We start from the raw sequence: 21,435 nt of genomic DNA on the forward strand, positions 1-21,435 counted from the left end.
CAAATCTCAATTTTAATGTTTATTAGTTTCTCTGAGCCAATTGGGAAAAAAAACGTCCTTCACCTTGAAGATTTAAGTGATACCCAAGGGTAGCCACCAGTGTCTCGGCCACTGAAGCCTCATTCATGCTCCCACTAACAGTTTGATTTGCAGCCTCATAGTTGTGTTGTACTAAATATTCTTTCCTCTGGCGTTGTCCAGTGAACACGGTTCACATGGCTAACACCACTTCTTGAGATGCAAGCACCATGCAAAGCTGAGAATGGATTGGATTTTGTTACTATTGTGCCTCCTCCTCACCTGAGAGGCCCATTTTTCCTGGTTGATTCATTAAATGTATTAGTGCTCTCAGTCGCCTTTGGACAACTCAAATGACAAGTGGCTGTTGATTCATAAAGAAAATGAAGGCTTTAGATGTGAAACCCTCCTTTTCTCTTGTCCTTCTCTTAGGTGAAAGATTTTACTTTTTTCAAAAGGCTACATACTGGTATCCCAGCAAGTGTAGTGTGAGAACTGGCATTTGTTAGGCTACGGTTTCAGTGTGGATGGGCAATTCTTCAAGATGGAAAACCAAGTCTCACTGAGTTGCTGAAGCCATACTCACCTTTCTCCACATCCCCCACCATGGGCTTTCACTTTTCTCCCAGGCTGGGGTGGGTGCGTCCCGGAGTTTTATCCAATCAGTGGCACTGATGTGGGAATCGCCCAATCAGGCGCGCAGTTGGAGAGGCGAGGGAAGGAGGGCGTGGCTTCCGGCGTTTGGCGCGGTCTTTGTCTCTCACTGGCGCTGGGACAGGAGCTTGGGATCCGTCTCCTCTTTCGCCTCCTCCACTTTGGGAGCCCCGGGCTACTCTCTCCCAGCCCCTGTTTCCCAGTGATCTGTAGGTCCTTGGGGACGCATAGTTAAGGTGCCAGGACATCCTGGAAGCTGGGAAATGGTGAGTATGTGGGGTTTGGCATCCCGAGAGGGGAGAGCAGGCTGTGAAACCGGCAGGACCGGCCTCCCCACGGTTAGCTCCGAGTCTCCCGAGGCTTGGCCCTCAGTCCCCTGTGGCCGCAAGATGGCCGCTGAGCCAGCAGCGGGGACCCCCACGTCCCGCCCGGCCCATCCGGTCCTGTCCATGGGCAGCGCCCTGCTCTGCGCCCACAGCCCTGAGTATTTCCCAGATTGTTCAGGGATGCCAGGTGGGTCATCAGGGAAAAACCGCGACTGGGTGTTTGCGTGAGAGGAGCCGCGGCCCGTGGGGTCCCCAGTCTCTCTTGTTAAAAATTAACGGGAGTCTATGTTAAAAAGTTAACCAGTTTATATGAACAGACAGTGATTGGTAAAATGGAAAGCACCCAGCCATGATTTCTGGTCCACCAGAGGGGCATAAAGGAAAGGCTTTTATAAGATGAATGAGAAAGCAACCCAAATTCAAGAATTGGTTCCAGTTATGTAGTCGCCTTATTTGAACTATCCAGATGGAAATTTTCTGATTACATATTCAGAGGTTAATTGCATGTTTGTCATTGGTTAAACCTGCATTTTGTTTCAGGCTAAGATAGTGATTTATAGGAAATGTATTTGAGTTAGGTTTTAGATTTTTTTTTTTTAACCCATGAACAAAGGGCACTAGAGCCACTTTAGACTAATTTTCTGCTCTTTAATTATTTTAAAACTCCAGAGGAGGACTGGTTTTCTCCTTTTTTTTAAATGTATGGCAAGTGGAACCTCTAATCGACCACCCTGTTTTTCAGCCTAACTGAGGCTTGCAGTAAAATTATCAGTTCCCACTTCCTTTGCTGCATTCTCAAATGCAACACATGAGACCAGTTTTCCCTTGCCAATTTACAGTGCTGTTAACTATTTGCCCTTTATTATACATTTCATTAAAGTTTTCTATTATTTGATTTCTTTCTACTTCTCCCTACAGTTCTGGCAATATTTGCTTTTTATATTTAGAAGCCTCCCTTTTGGATGCGTAAATATATATAGCTATATTCTCTTGACAAATTAACCCCTATTATTATTGTATGGTAAATTCATTTCATGCTTGTGAGAGACATTGCTAGAAAGTCTATTTTGTCTAATTTAAGCATAACTACCATTACACTCCTTTGATTATTATTTGCATGGAATATCATTTTCTATCCTTTCATTTTTAGCCTATGTTCTTAATTCATAATTGAGTCTCCTGTAAGCAGCATATTATGAGGTTTAAAAGATTCATTTATCCACTCTGTCTGCTTTAGTCTCTTTTGGCTGCTATAACAGAAGTATCACAGACTGGTAATTAATAAAGCATAGAATTTTATTTGACTCATGATTCTGGAGGCTGGGAAGGCAAAACAACATGATACTGGTATCTGTTGAAGGTTTGGTTGCTGGATAATAACATGGCCAAAGATGTGAGGGAGAGAGAGCTTTTTTTTAAATATATAACAGATCCATTCTTCTTATAATTATCCCATCCCCATAATAAGAACATTAATCCATTCATGAGGGCAGAGTTCTTATAGCTTAATTAATTTTTAAATGTTCCACCTCTTAATTCTAACACAGTGGCTATTAAATTTTCTCCTAAATTTTGGAGATGACATTCAGTCTACAGCAGTATCTGTTTAGTAGATAATTTAATCTTTTTATTTGTAAGGTAGTGATAGGTAAGCAATTACTATTGTAAATTTGTAGTTTTCTGTCCATTTTAAATTTGCTTCTTTTTTTTCTTGTTCTGTCCTTCCTGTGGTATTGTTAATTTTTGTTGAGATAAAGTTATGCTTTCTTGCTCAGACTGAAGCGCAGTGGCATATCACAGCTCACTGTAGCCTCAATATCTTGGGCTCAAGCAATCCTCCCACCTTAGCCACCCAAGTAGCTTGGACTACAGACATGTACCACGACACCCAAGGAGCTTATGATTCTTCCACCTTGGCCTCCCAAAGTGTTGGAATTATAAGCAGGAGCCACCATATCCAACGTTTAATTTTTGTTGTTTGTGTATGCTTTAATTACTTTCTCTTTTCCTTTACTACATTTTTTTTTCCTGGTGGTTATCATGAGACTTACGTAAAACATCTTATACTTTAATTGTTTAGTTTAACATGATAACAATTTAAAGAATTCTGAATTTCAGTATGTATTTACCATTTTCAGTGACATTAATACTTTAGTATTTTTCATATTGTTAGTTAGCATTTCATCATAGCAATGTGAAGATTTCTTCCAGATCATGAGTGGAGAAGGAAAGAAGGTGTGTTTTGCCTGATTCAAGGACTACCGAGAGAACCAAGTTCTGCAGGCCTGTCACCTAAGTCTCAGGTGAGTATGAATTCTCTTTTTTTTTTTTTTGAGACAGAGTCTTGCTCTGTCACCCAGGCTGGGGTGCAGTGGTGCAATCTCGGCTCACTGCAAGCTCCGCCTCCCGGGTTCACGCCGTTCTCCTGCCTCAGCCTCTCCAAGTAGCTGGGACTACAGGCTCCTGCCACCACGCCCGGCTAATTTTTTTGTATTTTTAGTAGAGACGGGGTTTCACCGTGGTCTCGATCTCCTGACCTCGTGATCCACCCGCCTCAGCCTCCCAAAGTGCTGGGATTACAAGCGTGAGCCACTGCACCTGGCTGAGTATGAATTCTCTTGTGTTTCTGGCAGATTGTTGCAGTGTCAGGACCAAGGTCAAATGAGTTGTAGCCAAGTCTACAGTAAGATGTGGCTGTATTCTCTTTTGAAGCCAAGACCATGATTGGCAAGCTTGCCACTTGGTCAAGTCCTCACCCTCTGAAGATGTCTTCCTTGGTCTTTGCCTCCAACTGGGTGTCACAAACTCTGAAATGGATTCCAAGGCTTTCATGAATGCACTTATGTTTGCTGTGGCAGCTGCATTATGTTGTGGGGGATGTGGATGCGGAACCTCCCATTCTGTCATCTTGCTTATGTTACTCTCCTTTACCTTTTGCTTTCTGAAGTGAATGTCAAGCTGGTGATTTTTAGCTTCAAAAATTCTAAAATAAATTACTCAAATTTACACATTATGTAAGCTATTAATAAAATTTCTTGGAGGTGCTACATATTTATTAAAATTTTTGGTTATAATTTTAAGCTCACTGTAGGCAGAAAGGAATCATTAACATTTCTATTCTTTTTCTTAGTCTGTATCTAAATGATGGTGTATGTTAATTCCAGATATTTACTTTATACTTCAGTAATGCTCATCGTATTTTGCAAAATTTATATTGTTCTTTTATTTGAAAATAGAAGGCTTTTTAGCTCCTGAAAGCTATATTGTAGTCATATGGTTTTATTATATTTTGTGGTAAGAAGAGCAGCAACATATGGAGAACATAATAAAATTCTCCTGTCTTTTTAATGATTATTTATTAAATTCTTCTCATTAGAGCCTATTATTAATGATTGAAATGTATTTTCTGTATAATTTTACTGCAATTTATTAAATTCCAATTACTTAAAATGTCTGCTTTTCATGAGTGCACACAGTTGAATGCTGCAGATATCTAAAGAGTTATTTTTCGGCCGGGTGTGGTGGCTCATGCCTGTAATCCCAGCACTTTGGGAGGCCAAGGCGGGTGGATCACGAGGTCAGGAGATCGAGACCATCCTGACAAACATGGTGAAACCCCGTCTTTACTGAATATACAAAACATTAGCCAGGCATAGTGGCGGGCGCCTGTATTCCCAGCTACTCCGGAGGCTGAGACAGGAGAATGGCGTGAACCCAGTGGGTAGAGCCGAGATTGTGCCACTGCACTCCAGCCTGGGTGACAGGGCAAGTCCCTGTTTCAAAAAAAAAAAAGAGTTATTTTTCATTGTAAATCTATGCTGTATTCAGGATTTTATGCATTAAAATCTCTCTTCTGATTTTCAGTTCCTTGTTATTGTGTTTATTTTCTTGGGGGTTATGTTTTCTCAGATTAGTTAACTGTATTTTTGCTTTTAAAGCTTGATATGAGTTGAATGATAATTTTTAGCTCGGTACACTTTATCTCAATGTGATGTTTAATATATGTGTGAATTAGCTGTGTTTGTTGCTTATAGATAGATCTATATGTTTTTCACCTATGTAAGTATGATATCTTTTTTCTTGTTTTTCTTTTTTTTTTCAGTTTCAGATAGGCTACTTTTTTTTAAGAGAATTTTAAAACAGAGTCTAAAGAACACAAATCAGTTATTTGTCCTCTTGCAGGGCGGGGAGACAACCTCCTTCCCCACAGATTTGAGGCTATGGCTAAGTGGTGAGCCTTGGGGAGATGCAGAAAGGATCCATCCCAGGCACTTGGCTGGAGGTAAGTAAGCATAGTCTTTGGGCCACAAGACCTGATGGCTTGGCTACTGGTCTGGACATAAGTCCCCATCTTCCCAGAAATGTCATCTTTTGTCTGCAACAACTGGCTGGAGAAATATTTCAGAAAGATGTGTGTCTGGAACACCCAAAAGCATACCCTTCCTTTCTCCTTGGCATAGGCCTTTCATCACTGAGGAAAGACCAGGATTGCAATGGAGCCTTCAATCATCTTCATCCCTATGGAACTCAGGGGCTCATAGGGTGACAGGAGAGGAGACAAGCTAGCTTGGGAAGAGTCGTCTTTCAGCTTCTCCCCCACTGAAACACTATATACTTGGGGCCACGGTTCATGGCAAAACACACATGCTCTCTTTCTTTCTCTCACAACCACATCTCGGGAACCCAACAACTTGATGGCAGGTAGCTCTGGGTATCCTTGGTCTGGCATTCACCCACTCAGCATCGAAGCTGTCCTAAAGCTCTTTTCAATCACTTCTCACTCTTTCCAAGCCCATGTGGGTAGGTGTTCCAGCCTTCACTCTTTCAGGCTGATCATAAAGGCACAGTGTGGGAAAGTCCCCTGCTGTGATGGCCATTGCTGGGGAGCAGGGAAGGCTAAGGGCCCACTGCTGCCAAAGGCTAGTGTAGTTGCCCTCTGCTCCACTCATCTCCTCGAAGATTGACGTCAGGTGCAGCAGATGCTCTCTGGAATGTTATCAAACCAGGACTGCACAGGCTCTGCATTCTCTGGGTGGAAGATGTAAGAAGCAGGCGAGTTTTCCAGGATGAGAGTTTTCCTCAGATCCCTCCCCAGATGGCTGTGGTCATTGACATAGCAGCCCTGGTGGAACAAACACGACTCATGGGCTAGGCAACCCCAGAACACCCCACACTGGTCCAGCATACCCGTCACAGTGTGTCCGGAATTGGTGGGTTCTTGGTCTCAGTGACTTCAAGAATGAAGCCGCGGACCCTCGCAGTGAGTGCTACAGTTCTTAAAGGCAGCGTGTCTGGAGTTTGTTCCTTCTGACATTCGGATGTGTTCAGAGTTCCTTCCTTCTGGTGGGTTTGTGGTCTTGCTGGCTCAGGAGTGAAGCTGCAGATGTTCGCAGTGAGTGTTACAGCTCTTAAGGTGGTGCGTCTGGGGTTGTTCCCTCCTCCCGGTGGGTTTGTGTCTCGCTGGCTTCAGGAGTGAAGCTGCAGACCTTCACCGTGAGTGTTACGGCTCATAAAGGCAGGGTGCACCCAAAGAGTGAGCAGCAGCAAGATTTATTGCAAACAGCAAAAGCACAAACTTCCACAGTGTGGAAGGGGACCCGAGTGGGTTGTCACTGCTGGCTTGGGCAGCCTGCTTTTATTCTCTTATCTGGCTCCACCCACATCCTGCTGATTGGCAGGGCACTGATTGGTGCGTTTACAATCCCTGAGCTAGACGCAAAGGTTCTCCATGTCCCCACCAGAGTAGCTAGATACAGAGTGTCGACTGGTGCATTCACAAACCCTGAGCTAGACACAGAGTGCTGATTGGTGTGTTTACAAACCTTGAGCTAAATACAGAGTGCTGATTGGTGTATTTACAATCCCTTAGCTAGACATAAAGGTTCTCCATGTCCCCACCAGACTCAGGAGCCCAGCTGGCTTCACGCAGTGGATCCCGCACCAGGTCTGCAGGTGGAGCTGCCTGCCAGTCCCGTGCTGTGCTCCCGCACTCCTCAGCCCTTGGGTGGTTGATGGGACTGGGTGCCATGGAGCAGGGGGTGGCGCTCATCGGGGAGGCTCAGGCATGGCGGGCTGCAGGTCCCAAGCCCTGCCCCATGGGAAGGCAGCTAAGGCCCAGCAAGGAATTGAGCACAGCAGCTGCTGGCCCAGGTGCTAAGCCCCTCACCGCCCGGGGCCGGTGGGGCCAGCCGGCCACTCCAAGTGCGGGGTCCACCGAGCCCACGCCCACCTGGAACTCCAGCTGGCCTGCAAGCACCACGTGCAGCCCTGTTCCCGCCCGTGCCTCTCCCTCCACACCTCCTCACAAGCTGAGGGAGCCGGCTCTGGCCTTGGCCAGCCCAGAAAGGGGCTTCCACAGTGCAGCGGCGGGCTGAAGGGCTCCTCAAGTGCTGCCAAAGTGGGAGTCCAGGCAGAGGAGGCCCCAAGAGCAAGCATGGGCTGTGAGGACTGCCAGCACGCTGTCACCTCTCAACAGGATCTGCATACTTGTTCAGGCGGGAATGAAGACAGCAATGAAGAAAACACATTTAAACAGTTCCTTCAGTCATCTCAGGAACTCATCCATATAAGGCCTCATGAGCAAATGGATTGGGCATGTGGTCCCCTCAATCTCTACAGGCAGGCAGTAGGCAGTCAGCATTGCTGATTGGCTTAAAGGAGCTATGCACAAGGGTTTCATCCAGGTCCGTGACCATACAGATCCTTCCTTGATTTTTCTGTCACCTCTGGGAGCAGGCAGGTTCCTGGGATCTGATAAAACTGATACGGGAGACCCTGGAGCTGATCCGACTTAGCAATGGTGTTGACGTCCTCCTTATGTGTGGAGAGCTCAGCAGGGGAACTTGACTGCCCCACATGCTGGGAGCAAGAACAGCAGAAAGGAATCTTAGTTCTAAGATGTGACAAACATGAGGCCTCTTCAGAGAGCACTTTGGAAACCAGGCCTTGCTTGGTAAGGACCAGGGCATCTTTCCTCCATGCCTGGGTGATGATGGATCCTTGTTCCATCTAACAATCCTGAGGGCTGGGCTGGCTGGGTGGGAAGACTGGCGGGCACGCTGGCTGGACTGGGCTGGAGGGCATGGGCTGGGGCCTGATTCAGTTCCCAAGAGTCTGACTTCCACAGCTGTTCACATTCCCCCTCTCCTTTCCGTCACCGGGCGGGAAGGGAGGCAGCCTGTAGGGAGGGTGGATGGCCTTGGCAGCAGCTCCCCAGGGTGCCCCCAGCCCCGATTCCCCCAGCGGGAGCTTCAGGATCCTAAGTTTGGGTCTAACATAGAGAATCCACCAGATGCTCATTTTTATTTCAACTTTTATTTTAAGTTCAGGGGTCCATATGTGATAAACATATTTTTCAACTTTTATTTTAAGTTTAGGGGTCCATGTGCAGGATATGCAGGTCTCTTACATAGATAAATATGTGCCACTGTGCTTTACTGCACAGATCATCTCATCACCCAGGTACTAAGCCCAGAATCCGCAGCTATTCTTCCTGATGCTCTCCTTCCCCTCCCCCATGCCATGAAACAGGTGTCCAGTGTGTATTGTTCTTCCTGATGTGTCCATGTGTTCTCATTGATCTGCTTCAGCTAATAAGTTAGAATAATAAGTGGTGTTTGGTTTTCTGTTCCTGCGTTAGTTTGCTGGGAGTAATGGCTTCAAACTCCAAACATGTCCCTACAAGGGACATCATCTCATTACATTTTATGGCTTCATATTATTCCATGGTGTAGGTGTACCACGTTTTCTTTATCCAGTCTATCATTGATGGGCATGTAGATTGATTACATGACGTTGCTATTGTAAATAGTGCTGCAATGAACATATGTGTACATGTATATTTAAAATAGATTTATATTCCTTTGGGCGTATACCCAGTAATAGTATTGCTGGGTCAAACGGTATTTCTGCTTCTAGGTCTTTGATGAATCTCCACACTCTTCTACAATGCTTGAAATAATTTACACTCCCACCAACAGTGTAAAAGTGTTCCGTTTTCTCCACAACCTCACCAGCATCTGTTTTTATTTTTTTTTAACGTTTTATTAATAGCCATGGTAATTGGTGTGAGATGGTATCTCATTGTGGTTTTGATTTGTATTTATCCAGTTATCAGTGATGTTGAGCTTTTCATGTTTGTTGGGCACATGTATGTCTTCTTTTGAGATATGTCTGTTCATGTCCTTTGACCACTTTTTAATGGGGTTGTTTGATTTCCTCTTGTAAATTTTAAGTCCCTCGTAGATTCTGGGTATTAGACATTTGTCAGATGGATAGGTTGAAAATTTTTCTCCCATTCTCTAGGTTCTCTGCTCTGATGATAGTTTCTTTGGCTCTGCGGAAGCTATTTAGTTTAATTAGACCCCATTAGTCAATTTTTGCTTTTGTTGCTATTGCTTTTGGCCTTTTTGTCATCAAACATTTCCTCATGCCTATATCCTGAATGGTATTATCTAGACTTTTTCTTCTAAGGTTTTTATAGTTTTGGCTTTTACATTTAAGTCTTTAATCCATCTTGAGTTAATTTTTGTATATGGTGTTAGGAAGGGTTCCAGTTTGAATTCTCTGCACATGGCTAGCCAGTTCTCCTAGCAGCATTTATTGAATAGGGAGGCCTTTCCCTAATTCCTTGCTTTTGTTGACTTTGTCAAAGATCAGGTGGTTGTAGGTTTGTGGCGTTATTTCTAGGCTCTCTATTTTGTTTCATTTGTCTATGTGTCTCTTTCTATACCAGTACCATGCTGTTTTGGTTACTGTACTCTTCTAGTATGGTCTGAAGTTAGGTAGGGTGACACTTTCAGCTTTTTTTTTTTTCTTAAGGTTGGCTTGGCTATTTGGGCTCTCTTTTGGTTCCATATGAATTTTAAATGTTGGGTTTTTTTTTTTCTTATTCTCTGAAGAATGTCAGTAGTTCAATGGGAATAACATTGAATCTATAAATTACTTAGGAAAATATGTTCATATTCATGATACTGATTCTTCCTCTCCATGAGCATGGAATGTTTCTACATTTGTTTTGTGTTCACTCTGATTTCTCTAAGCAGTTGTTTGTAGTTCTCCTTGAAGAGGTCCTTCACTTTCCTTCTTAGCTGTATTCCTAGGTATTTTTTTCTCTTTGTAGCAAATGTGAATGAAAGTTCATTCATGATTTGTCTCCCTGCTTGCCTGTTGTTTGTGTATGGGAACGCTAGCTAATTTTGCACATTGATTTTATATCCTGAGATTTAGCTAAGTGTTGGTTATCACCTTAAGAATCTTCGGGGCTGAGACGATGAGACTCTCTAGATATAGGATCAGGTCATCTGCAAACAATGATAATTTGACTTCCTCTCTTTCTATTTGAATACTCTTTATTTCTTCCTCTGGCCTGATTTTCCTGGCCAAGTTTTCCGATACTATGTCGAATGGGAGTGTTGAGAGAGGGCATCCTTTTCTTGTGCCAGTCTTCAGGGGGAATGTTTCCAGCTTTTGTACATTCAGTGTGATATTGGCTGTGGGTTTGTTGTATATGGCTCTTATTATTTTGAGGTATGTTTCTTCAGTTCCTAGTTTACTGAGAATTTTAAACTTGAAGGAATGTTCAATTTATTGAATGCTTTTTCTGCATCTATTGAGATAATCATGTGGTTTTTGTATTTAGTTCTCTTTATGTGATGAGTCATTTATTGATTTGCATATGTTGAACCAACCTTGCATACTGGGGACAAAGCCAATTCCATAGTGGTCGATGCACTTTTTAATGTGCTGCTGGATTTGGTTTGCCAGTATTTTATTGAGGATTATTGCACAATTTTCATCAAAGATATTGGCATGATGTTTTGTTGTTGTTGTAATATCTGTGTTAAGTTTTGGTATCAGGATGATGCTGGCCTGATAGAATGAGTTAGAGAGAACTTTGTCTTCAAATTTTTTTGGATAGTTTTAGGAAAAAAGGTACCATCTCTTCTTTGTACCTCTGGTCAAATTCAGCTTGCTTGATAGGCTAGTTATTACTGCCTCAATTTCAGAACACATTATTGATCTATTCAGGATTCAGTCTTTTGAGGGTTTATTTTGCAAAGAAATTGTCTATTTCTTCTAGATTTTCTGGTTTATGTGCATAGAGGTGTTTATAGTATTCTCTGACAGTTGCTCGTATTTCCATGGGATCAGTGATGATATCTCACTTATTATTTCTAATTGTGTTTGGTTCTTCTTTCTTTTCTTATGTATTTGCCTAGCTAGTGTTCCATCTTGTTTATTTTTTTTTCATAAAAACAGCTCCTGGATTGGTTGAGATTTTTGTTTGTTGTTTTTTATTTTTATTTATTTTATTTTTTTGGAAGAGTTTTCAGTGTCTCTATCTCCTTCAGCTCTACTCTGATCTTGGTTATTTCTTGTTTTCTGCTAGCTTTCAGGTTCATTTTCACTTGGTTTTCCTGTTCTTTTAATCAAGATGTTAGTCTGTTAACTTTAGATCTTTCTAGTTTTTCTTTTTTTTTCCTTGTGGCAGAGTCTCACTCTGTTGCCCACCTGGAGTACAGTGGCATGATCTCGGCTCACTGCAACCTCCACTTCTCGGTTTTAAGTCATTTCTGCTGTCTCAGCCTTCTGAGTAGCTGGGATTACATATGTGCATCACCACACCCAGCTAATTTTTGTATTTTTTTGTAGAGATAGGGTTTTGCTTTTTTGGCCAGGCTAGTCTTGAACACCGGGCCTCGAGTGATCTGCCTGCCCCAGCCTCCCAAAGTGCTGAAATTACAGGCATGAGCCACCATGCCCGGCCCTTTCTAGCTTTTTGATGTGGACATTAGTACTATAAATTTTCCTCTTTTCTTGATTTCTAGTGATTATTTTATTCTATCTTGGTGAGTATTCAGGGAAATAATCTTAAATTCACAATCAACTTATATTTTAAATCTAAATAATTATGTGAGAAGAACCCTTAGTTATTTGAAGGGGATGTTTGAAGATTTTGTAACTGTGCCTTTTAGGTAGTCTTAAATTTCTAATTGTAGTTAAAAACATGCCATTGTCACTTCTAACATTTTAAGTATATGGTTTAGAAGTGGTAAGTATAGTTCTATTTTTTGCAATAGGTTTTAGATTATTTTTGTCTTAAAAATTAAAACTGAATATTCATTACTTGTGAAAGAAGTTAGTTAGCTTGCTTTAGGTAGATAGCTAGAGAAGGGTCCCTGGAAAGTCCCTGGCCCTTGGGTCAGTATCTCATCCCTGCATAACATAAAAGGAATCCTGGAAAAAATCCAGCTGCAGACACTAACAAGGGAACTAGCACATGGTGTTGTGCTTGGAGACATGCCCATGGCTGCACAGATAGAAAAACCTCTGGCCCATTTGGATAAAAACTTGTACAAACCTCCAGCTCACTCAGATAAGGGAACAAGACCGACCAGGCATAGAAATGCCTTTGTTTGGCCAGGCACGGTGGCTCATGCCTATAATCCCAGCAATTTGGGAGGCAGAGGTGGGCGGATCACCTGAGGTCTGGAGTTTGAGACCAGCATGACCAACATGGAGAAACCGCATCTCTACTAAAAATACAAAATTAGCCAAGTGTGGTGGCACATGCCTGTAATCCCAGCTACTTGGGAGGCTGAGGCAGGAGAATTGCTTGAACCCAGGTGGTGGGGGTTGCTGTGAGCTGAGATCTCACCATTGCACTCCAGCCTGGGCAACAAGAGCAAAAAGAAAAAAAGAAACACCTTTGTCCTTTGTACAGTCAATGGGCTCCCAGGAAAAAGTTTCTTCTCCTTTTGTGGGCATAAGCACAGTGGACTCTGGTGCATTCCGGTCGACACTCTCCTTTATTTGGACTGTAAGTCTGACCTCTATGGATAATTACTTCAGCCCCTGATTGCTCCTGGGCCAAGATCCTTGGCCACGCTTTTACCTTAGCTTCTGATAAGTCCTGGGCTACTGATAAGTAGCATCTATGAATCATCCCTTCAGCTCCCGATTGGTCCCGGGCCAACGTCCTGGGCCAAGATTTTCAGGACAGCCTGTGAACTAGGCACATTCCCTTCCCTTCCCTTCCCTTCCCAGTCCATAAAAACCCTGGACCCCAGCCTCGTAGAGGGCACCCCGTTCAGACACCTATCTCTGATGGCAGAGCTTTCTTCTCTTGCTTATCAAACTTTCACTGTAACCTCTCCTTTGTGTTCACGCTCCTTAATCTCCTTAGAGGTAGAACAAAGAACTCTGGGTGTTATCTCAGACAACCGGAGACTGTTACATCTTGGTGCACTGCTGAGACTACACTTGGTTTCTTTGAGTTTGACTAAATATTTTACATAAGTGTAATTATACAGTCTTCCTTTCTGACTGTCTTATTTTACTTAACAGAATGTTTTCAAGATTTGTCCTTACTGTAGTACTTTTCAAGATTTCCTAATTTTTAAGGCTGAATGCTATCACAGTGAATATACGTGCCCTGTTGTTGAATCTACTCATCCTTAAAGGGACATTTGCTTCCAGGTAGTATGTTTGTAACACTACAATGTACATAAATGGGCATATATCTATTCCATGTTCTGCTTTGCCTGTTTGGGATATTTTTCACACACTGATTTAGTACCATGTGAATTCCCTTGATTCTGTTGTCTGATCCGTTGATGTTACATCCCCCAAATTATTGCCAAGACAATTGACATGAAGCTTCACGTTTCTGTATTGTGCTAGGAATTTCACAGCTATAGGTTTTACACTATATTTTTCATTTTTAAAAATTGACAAATGTAATTGTACATATTTTGGGGAAACAATTATGTATATATGTTATACAGCAATAAAAATCAGTGTTCTTAGTATATTTATTGCCTCATGCATTTGTTATTTTTGTGGTGAGAACATTCAAAAGCTTCTTCTCTAGCTATTTTATTTTATCTTTATGTATTAACTTTTTTTAGAGAAAGGGTCTTGCTCTAGCACCCAGACTGGAGTGCAGTGGTGCAACCCTAGCTCACTGTAACCTCAAACAATCTCCTAACCTCAGCTTCCCAATTAGCTGAGACTACAGGAACCTGCCACCACGGCTGGATAATGTTTTAATTTTTCATAGAGACGGAGTCACACTATGTTGTCCAGGCTCAACTTGAACTTCTGTCTTCAAGTGATTCTCCCACCTCAGTCTCCCAAAATGTATGGATTGCAGGAATGTGCCACCACCACTGGTCTCTTTTAGCTATTTTGTAATATGCGATACCTTTTTGTTAATTACTATTATTCTACTGTGTAATAAAAAAGAAAAACTTATTTCTCCTATCTAATCATAACACAATACCTGTTAAGCAGCATTTTCCCATCCTCCTGCTTCAGTCTCTGGTAACCCCCGTTGTACTCTTTGCTGATATCAACCCTTTTTTTCAGGTTCCTCAAATGAGTGAGATAAGATCATAAAGTATTTGTGTTTCTCTATGTGGCTTATTTTACTTAACATGGTATCCTCAAGGTTCGTCCATGGTCTTTTAACTGACAGAATTTTATTCTCTCTTATGGCTAAATAGTATTTCTTTTTTTTTTTTATACTTTAGGTTTTAGGGTACATGTGCACAATGTGCAGGTTTGTTACATATGTATCCATGTGCCGTGTTGGTTTGCTGCACCCATTAACTCGTCATTTAGCATTAGGTATATCTCCTAATGCTGTCCCTCCCCCCTAGCCCCACCCCACAACAGTCCAGGGAGTGCGATGTTCCCCTTCCTGTGTCCATGTGTTCTCATTGTTCAATTCCCACCTATGAGTGAGAACATGCGGTGTTTGGTTTTTTGTCCTTGCGATAGTTTACTGAGAATGATGGTTTCCAGTTTCATCCATGTCCCTACAAAGGACATGAACTCATCTTTTTTTATGGCTGCATAGTACTCCATGGTGTATATGTGTCATATTTTCTTAATCCAGTCTATCGTTGTTGGACATTTGGGTTGGTTCCAAGTCTTTGCTATTGTGAATAGTGCCGCAATAAACATACGTGTGCATGTGTCTTTATAGCAGCATGATTTATAGTCCTTTGGGTATATACCCAGTAATGGGATGGCTGGGTCAAATGGTATTTCTAGTTCGAGATCCCTGAGGAATCGCCACACTGACTTCCACAATGGTTGAACTAGTTTACAGTCCCATCAACAGTGTCAAAGTGTTCCTATTTCTCCACATCCTCTCCAGCACCTGTTGTTTCCTGACTTTTTAATGATGGCCATTCTAACTGGTGTGGGATGGTATCTCACTGTGGTTTTGATTTGCATTTCTCTGATGGCCAGTGATGATGAGCATTTCTTCATGTGTTTTTTGGCTGCATAAATGTCTTCTTTTGAGAAGTGTCTGTTCATGTCTTTTGCCCACTTTTTGATGGGGTTGTTTGTTTTTTTTCTTGTAAATTTGTTTGAGTTCATTGTAGATTCTGGATATTAGCCCTTTGTCAGATGAGTAGGTTGCAAAAATTTTCTCCCATTCTGTAGGTTGCCTGTTCACTCTGATGGTAGTTTCTTTTGCTGTGCAGAAGCTCTTTAGTTTAATTAGATCCCATTTGTCAATTTTGGCTTTTGTTGCCATTGCTTTTGGTGTTTTAGACATGAAGTCCTTGCCCACGCCTATGTCCTGAATGGTATTGCCTAGGTTTTCTTGTAGGATTTTAATGGTTTTAGGTCTAACATTTAAGTCTTTAATCCATCTTGAATTAATTTTTGTATAAGGTGTAAGGAAGGGATCCAGTTTCAGCTTTCTACATATGGCTAGCCAGTTTTCCCAGCACCATTTATTAAATAGGGAATCCTTTCCCCATTGCTTGTTTTTGTCAGGTTTGTCAAAGATCAGATAGTTGTAGATATGTGGCATTATTTCTGAGGGCTCTGCTCTGCTCCATTGATCTATGTCTCTGTTGTGGTACCAGTACCATGCTGTTTTGGTTACTGTAGCCTTGTAGTATAGTTTGAAGTCAGGTAGCGTGATGCCTCCAGCTTTGTTCTTTTCGCTTAGGATTGACTTGGTGATGCAGACTCTTTTTTGGTTCCATATGAACTTGAAAGTAGTTTTTTCCAATTCTGTGAAGAAAGTCATTGGTAGCTTGATGGGGATGGCATTGAATCTATAAATTGCCTTGGGCAATATGGCCATTTGCACGATATTGATTCTTCCAACCCATGAGCATGGAATGTTCTTCCATTTGTTTATATCCTCTTTTATTTCATTGAGCAGTGGTTTGTAGTTCTCCTTGAAGAGGTCCTTCACATCCCTTGTAAGTTGGATACCTAGGTATTTCATTCTCTTTGAAGCAATTGTGAATGGGAGTTCACTCATGATTTGGCTCTCTGTTTGTCTGTGATTGGTGTACAAGAATGCTTGTGATTTTTGTACATTGATTTTGTATCCTGAGACTTTGCTGAAGTTGCTAATCAGCTTAAGGAGATTTTGGGCTGAGACGTTGGGGTTTTCTAGGTATACAATCATGTCACCTGCAAACAGGGACAATTTGACTTCCTCTTTTCCTAATTGAATACCCTTTATTTCCTTCTCCTGCCTAATTGCCCTGGCCAGAACTTCCAGCACTATGTTGAATAGGAGTGGTGAGAAAGGGCATTTCTGTCTTGTGCCAGTTTTCAAAGGGAATGCTTCCAGTTTTTGCCCATGGCTGAATAGTATTTCACTGTGTATATACAGCATATTTTCCTTATCCGTTTATCTGTTGCTCTGCATTTGAATTGATTCCATATATAAGCTATTATAAATAGTTCTGTAATTAACATGGGAATGCAAATATCTTTTTGACACAGTGATATCCTTTCTTTGGGTTATACAGCCAGGAGTAAAATTGCTGGATCATATAATAGATCTATTTTTAATTTCTTTCAGACACCTCCATACTATTTTCTATAATGGCCATACTAATTTACAATTCCACCAACAATGTATACATTTACTCTTTTTTATATCTTCCTTAGCACTTGTTTATTTATTTATTTATTTATTTGTATTATAGCCATTCTAATGGGAGTGAGGTGGTACCTCATTGTGGTTTGGATTTGCATTTCCTTGGTGATTAGTAATGTAGAACACCTTTTTACGTTCCAGTTAGCCATTTTTGTATCTCTTTTTGACAAACATCTATTAAGATCTTTTGCATTTTTTAAATTGGATTATAAGTGTATTTTACTTTGATATTTTAAAGCTTCTTATATATTTTGAATATTAGCCTTTTGTCATATGTATAGCCTGAAAACATTTTCTTTCATCGCCCAAGCTCTCTTCAATCTTTTAGTTTTTTTAATATGAAAAAGCATTTTAGTGTGACATGTTGTTTGCTTATTCTTGATTTTGTTGCCTATGTTTTGAAATCTTATTTTAATAATCCTTTCCCAGTCCAATGTTATAAAGCATTTTTTTATGTTTTTCTCGAATAGTTTCATAATTTATGGCATTACATTTAAGTCTTTAGTTTTAGTTGATTTTCATATATGGCAAGGCACAAGGGTCTAGTATAATTTTTCCGAATATAAATATTTAAATGGCCCTGCACAATTTATTGAAGAGTTTAGCTTTTCCCTAAAGTGTGTTCTTGGCAGTTTTGTTGACAATCAATTAGCTTTAGGTGCATAAATTAACTTCTGGGCTTATTGGGCACATTAGTCTATGTGTTTGTTTTATGCCAGTACAGTGCTGTTTTGGTTACTATAGCTTTATAGCAAGTTTTGAAGTTTGATAAAGTGATGCCTTTAGCTTGCTTATTTTGCTCAAAGTTGTTTGTCTATTCAGAGTTTTTGTGGATCCACATAAATTTAAAATATTTTTTCTATTTCTGTGAAAAAATGTCATTTGTATTTGATAAAAATCACGTTACGTCTGTAGATCACTTTGGGTAGCTATATTAGCAGTATTCTTCCAGTGTATAAACACAAGATTTTTTCATTTATTCATTTTATTTCATTCATTTCATTTATTCTTTGTTATTTTATAATTTTTATCCATATTTTGTCGTTTGCAGTGTAGACATCTTTTACCTTTTAGTTAAGTTTGCTGCTAGGTGTGTTAGTCAGGGTTCCCTAGAGAGATCACAAGATCCACAATAGGTTGTCTGCAAGTTTGAGCAGCAAGGAGAGGCGGTCCACATCCCAAAGCTGAAGAACCTGGAGTCTGGTGTTTGAGGGCTGGAAGCGTCCAGCACAGGAGAAAGATGTAGGCTGGGAGCTTAGGCCAGTCTCTCTTTTTTACATTTTTCTGCCTGCTTTATATTCACTGGCAGCTCATTAGATGGTGCCCACCCAATTAAGAGTGGGTCTCCCTTTCCCAGCCCACTGAGTCAAATGTTAATCTCGTTTGTCAACACCCTCGCAGACACACCCAGGATCAATGCTTTCTATCCTCCAATCCAATCAATTTGACACCCTGTATTAACCATCACATTAAGTATTTTCATTTTTGTAGCTTTTCCTTATGCAGAAAAAGCGTTTGATGAAATTCAACATTCATTATGATGAAACTCTCAACAAATTAGGAATAGAAGTTATGTTTGTCAACACAATTAAGGCCATTTATGACAAAGAAATGCTAATATTATACTGAAAAAGGAAAAGCTGAAAGCTTTCTCTCTGAGATCTGGAACAAGACAAATCATCCCCACTTTCAGCCCTCTTATTCAACCTAGTACTGAAAGTCCTAGCCAAGGACATTAGGCAAGAGGAAGAAATAAAACCCATACTAATTGGAAAGGACGAAGTCAAATGGTCTCTGATTGTGGACAAAATAATCTTATATGTGAAAAACTCCAAGCACTACACCAAAAACTATTAGAACTACTAAACAAATTCAGTAACATTGCAGAAAATCAAAAAGTAGTAACTTTCTGGATGCTGATAGCAAACTATCTGAAAAATAAAGTTTAAAATTGCATTTTAATAATTACAAAAAATTAGTTATTTTGAGTTTATTTCTTTATTTGAGGTGGAGCTTTTCTCTGTCGCCAGGCTGAAGAGCAGTGGCGTGATCGTGGCTCACTGAAACTCTTGCCTCCCAGGTTATAGAGATTCTCCTGCCTCAGACTCCCAAGTATCTGGAACTACAGGCATGTGCCACCACTGCCAAGTAATTTTTGTTTGTATTTTTAGTAGAGACGTGGTTTCCCCATGTTGGCCAGGATGGTCTTGATCTTCTGACTTTGTGATTCACTTGCCTCAACCTCCCAAAGTGCTGGGATTACAGGTGTCAGCCACTGCACCCAGCCTTGAGTTTATGTTTTTATTTGATACAAGGTAAGATCTAACTTTGTTATTTTTTCCTTGTAAATTTTTATTATTCTCAGTACTGTTTGTTGAAGAGACTGTTCTTTCCTTATTGTGAATTCTTGGAACAGTTTTTAAATATATGTTTACTAAACTGATAAGGTCTTATGTCAGGACTCTCATCTGTTTCATCATTCTTTTGTGTTTATGTCAGTACCAAACTGTTTTGATTACTATACCTTTGTAGTTTGTTTTGAAATTAGAAAGTATGATGCCTCTAACTTTATATTTTTCCCAATATTGTTTGTCTGTTTGTGATCACTTGAAATTCCATAAAAATTGTAGAATATTTTAAAACTTCTGCAAAAGGTTTCATTTGTATTTTGATAGGAAGTATATTGAATCAGCTGGGGGTAGTGGCTCATGCCTGTAATCCCAGCACTTTGGGAGGCTGAGGAAGGTGGATCACAAGAGTTAGGAGTTTGAGACCAGCCATAGAGAAACCTTGTCTCTACTAAAAATACAAAATTAGCCAGGTGTGGTGGCACATGCCTGTAATCCCAGCTACTCAGGAGGCTGACGCAGGAGAATTGCTTGAACCCAGGAGGTGGAGGTTGCAGTGAACTGAGATCACTCCAACTTGGGCAACAAGAGCAAAACTCCATCTCAAGATAAAAAGAAAAAAAGAAAAGAAAGAACATTGAATCTGTAGACCACTTTCGTAAGTAAGTGACATGTTAACAGTATTAAGTCTGTAACCTCTTGAACAAGAGTGTGTTGAGAATTTGTTATTTAATTTTTACTTATTCTTTGACATGCTAGTGTTTTTTAACTTCTTGTTTTATTGTATCATGAGTTAGCAATAATTTGTGAATTCCATCTATTTAAATTTGCTAAGATTTGTTTGTAACTTAACAGGTGGTCTATCTGGAATATTGTGGCATGTGTGATTAAAAGTATTGCATATTCTATGTTGAGTGGAGAGATATAAATGTGACTGTTAGGTCTAATTGTTCTATTGTGTTGTTTGAAATCCTCTGTTTACTTAGTCATCTTATGTTTGTTTTTTTAATTACATTACTAGAAGTCAGATATAAACTATTGCTTCATATATTTGGGAACTGTGATGTAAGCACACACGTTACTGTTGTTGCTTTTTGTTGTTGTTTTATTGTTGTTGTTTTATTGTCCTTTTTCTTCTTGTCTCTTGAGGAAGTTTTTGATATAATGGTATTTGTCTACCATGACAGTATTTGATTTTGCATTTAATTTTTTTATTCTTTCGTGTACGGGTTATATGTGTTCCAGATCATAATTTGGTTATTTGTAGAAGCAGAGAGTTGAATCTTGTTTCATGAATTTATTTAGTGAAAGTATGTTTCTGATTGACAATTTATTTTATATAAGAATTACTAAAAGGGATTGATTTCCTATTGCATTTTGTTTCTTTTTTGTTTTAGGGTCCTGTAGCTTTTTTTTTTTTTTTTTTGAGACGGAGTCTCTCCTTGTCCCAGGCTGGAGTGCAGTGGTGAGATCTTGGCTCACTGCCAGCTCCACCTCCCGGGTTCACACCATTCTCCTTCCTCAGATTCCCCAGCAGCTGGGAGTACAGGGCCTGCCACCACACCCGCTTTTTATTTATTTATTTATTTTTAGTAGAGACGGGGTTTCACCGTGTTAGCCAGGATGGTCTTCGATCTCCTGACCTCGTTGATCCACCCACCTCAGCCTCCCAAATTGCTAGGATTACAGGCGTGAGCCACCGCACCTGCGGTCCTGTAGCTATTTTGTTCCTGTTTTTCTGTCTTGTTCTCTTTCTTAGTTTATTATTGATTTTTGTAGTGACATGTTTTAATTCTTTTCTCACCACTCTGTGTGTGTGTGTACTATAGTATTTTTTTTTTTGTTTTGACAGTGTCTTGCTCTGTCACCCAGGTTTGGGCTCAGTGCACAATCTCTGCTTAGCAAGCTCTGCCTCTCAGGCTCAACTTAAACAATCCTCCCACCTCAGCCTTCTGAGTACCTGGGACAACAGATGTGCACCACTAGTCCTGGCTAATTTTTGTTATTTTTCATAGAGACAGGGTTTTGCCATGTTGCCCAGACTAGTCTAAAATCCTAATACTATAGGTATTTCTTTGTTGTTACTACAAATTACCAAGATAACTACTATTGCATATAAACCCTACCTCTTTATGGCTCCCTATGTTTTTCATTGATGTTG

General features: G+C 40.7%; 1 pseudogene; it reads right to left on the minus strand.

The window, feature by feature from the left end:
* Positions 1-847: 847 nt before the first annotated feature.
* Positions 848-8,006, minus strand: LOC100587042 (annotated as a pseudogene).
* Positions 8,007-21,435: the final 13,429 nt, after the last annotated feature.

This window comes from Nomascus leucogenys, unplaced genomic scaffold, assembly GCF_006542625.1.
Source record: "Nomascus leucogenys isolate Asia unplaced genomic scaffold, Asia_NLE_v1 001365F_39936_qpd_obj, whole genome shotgun sequence".
NCBI lineage: Eukaryota > Metazoa > Chordata > Mammalia > Primates > Hylobatidae > Nomascus > Nomascus leucogenys.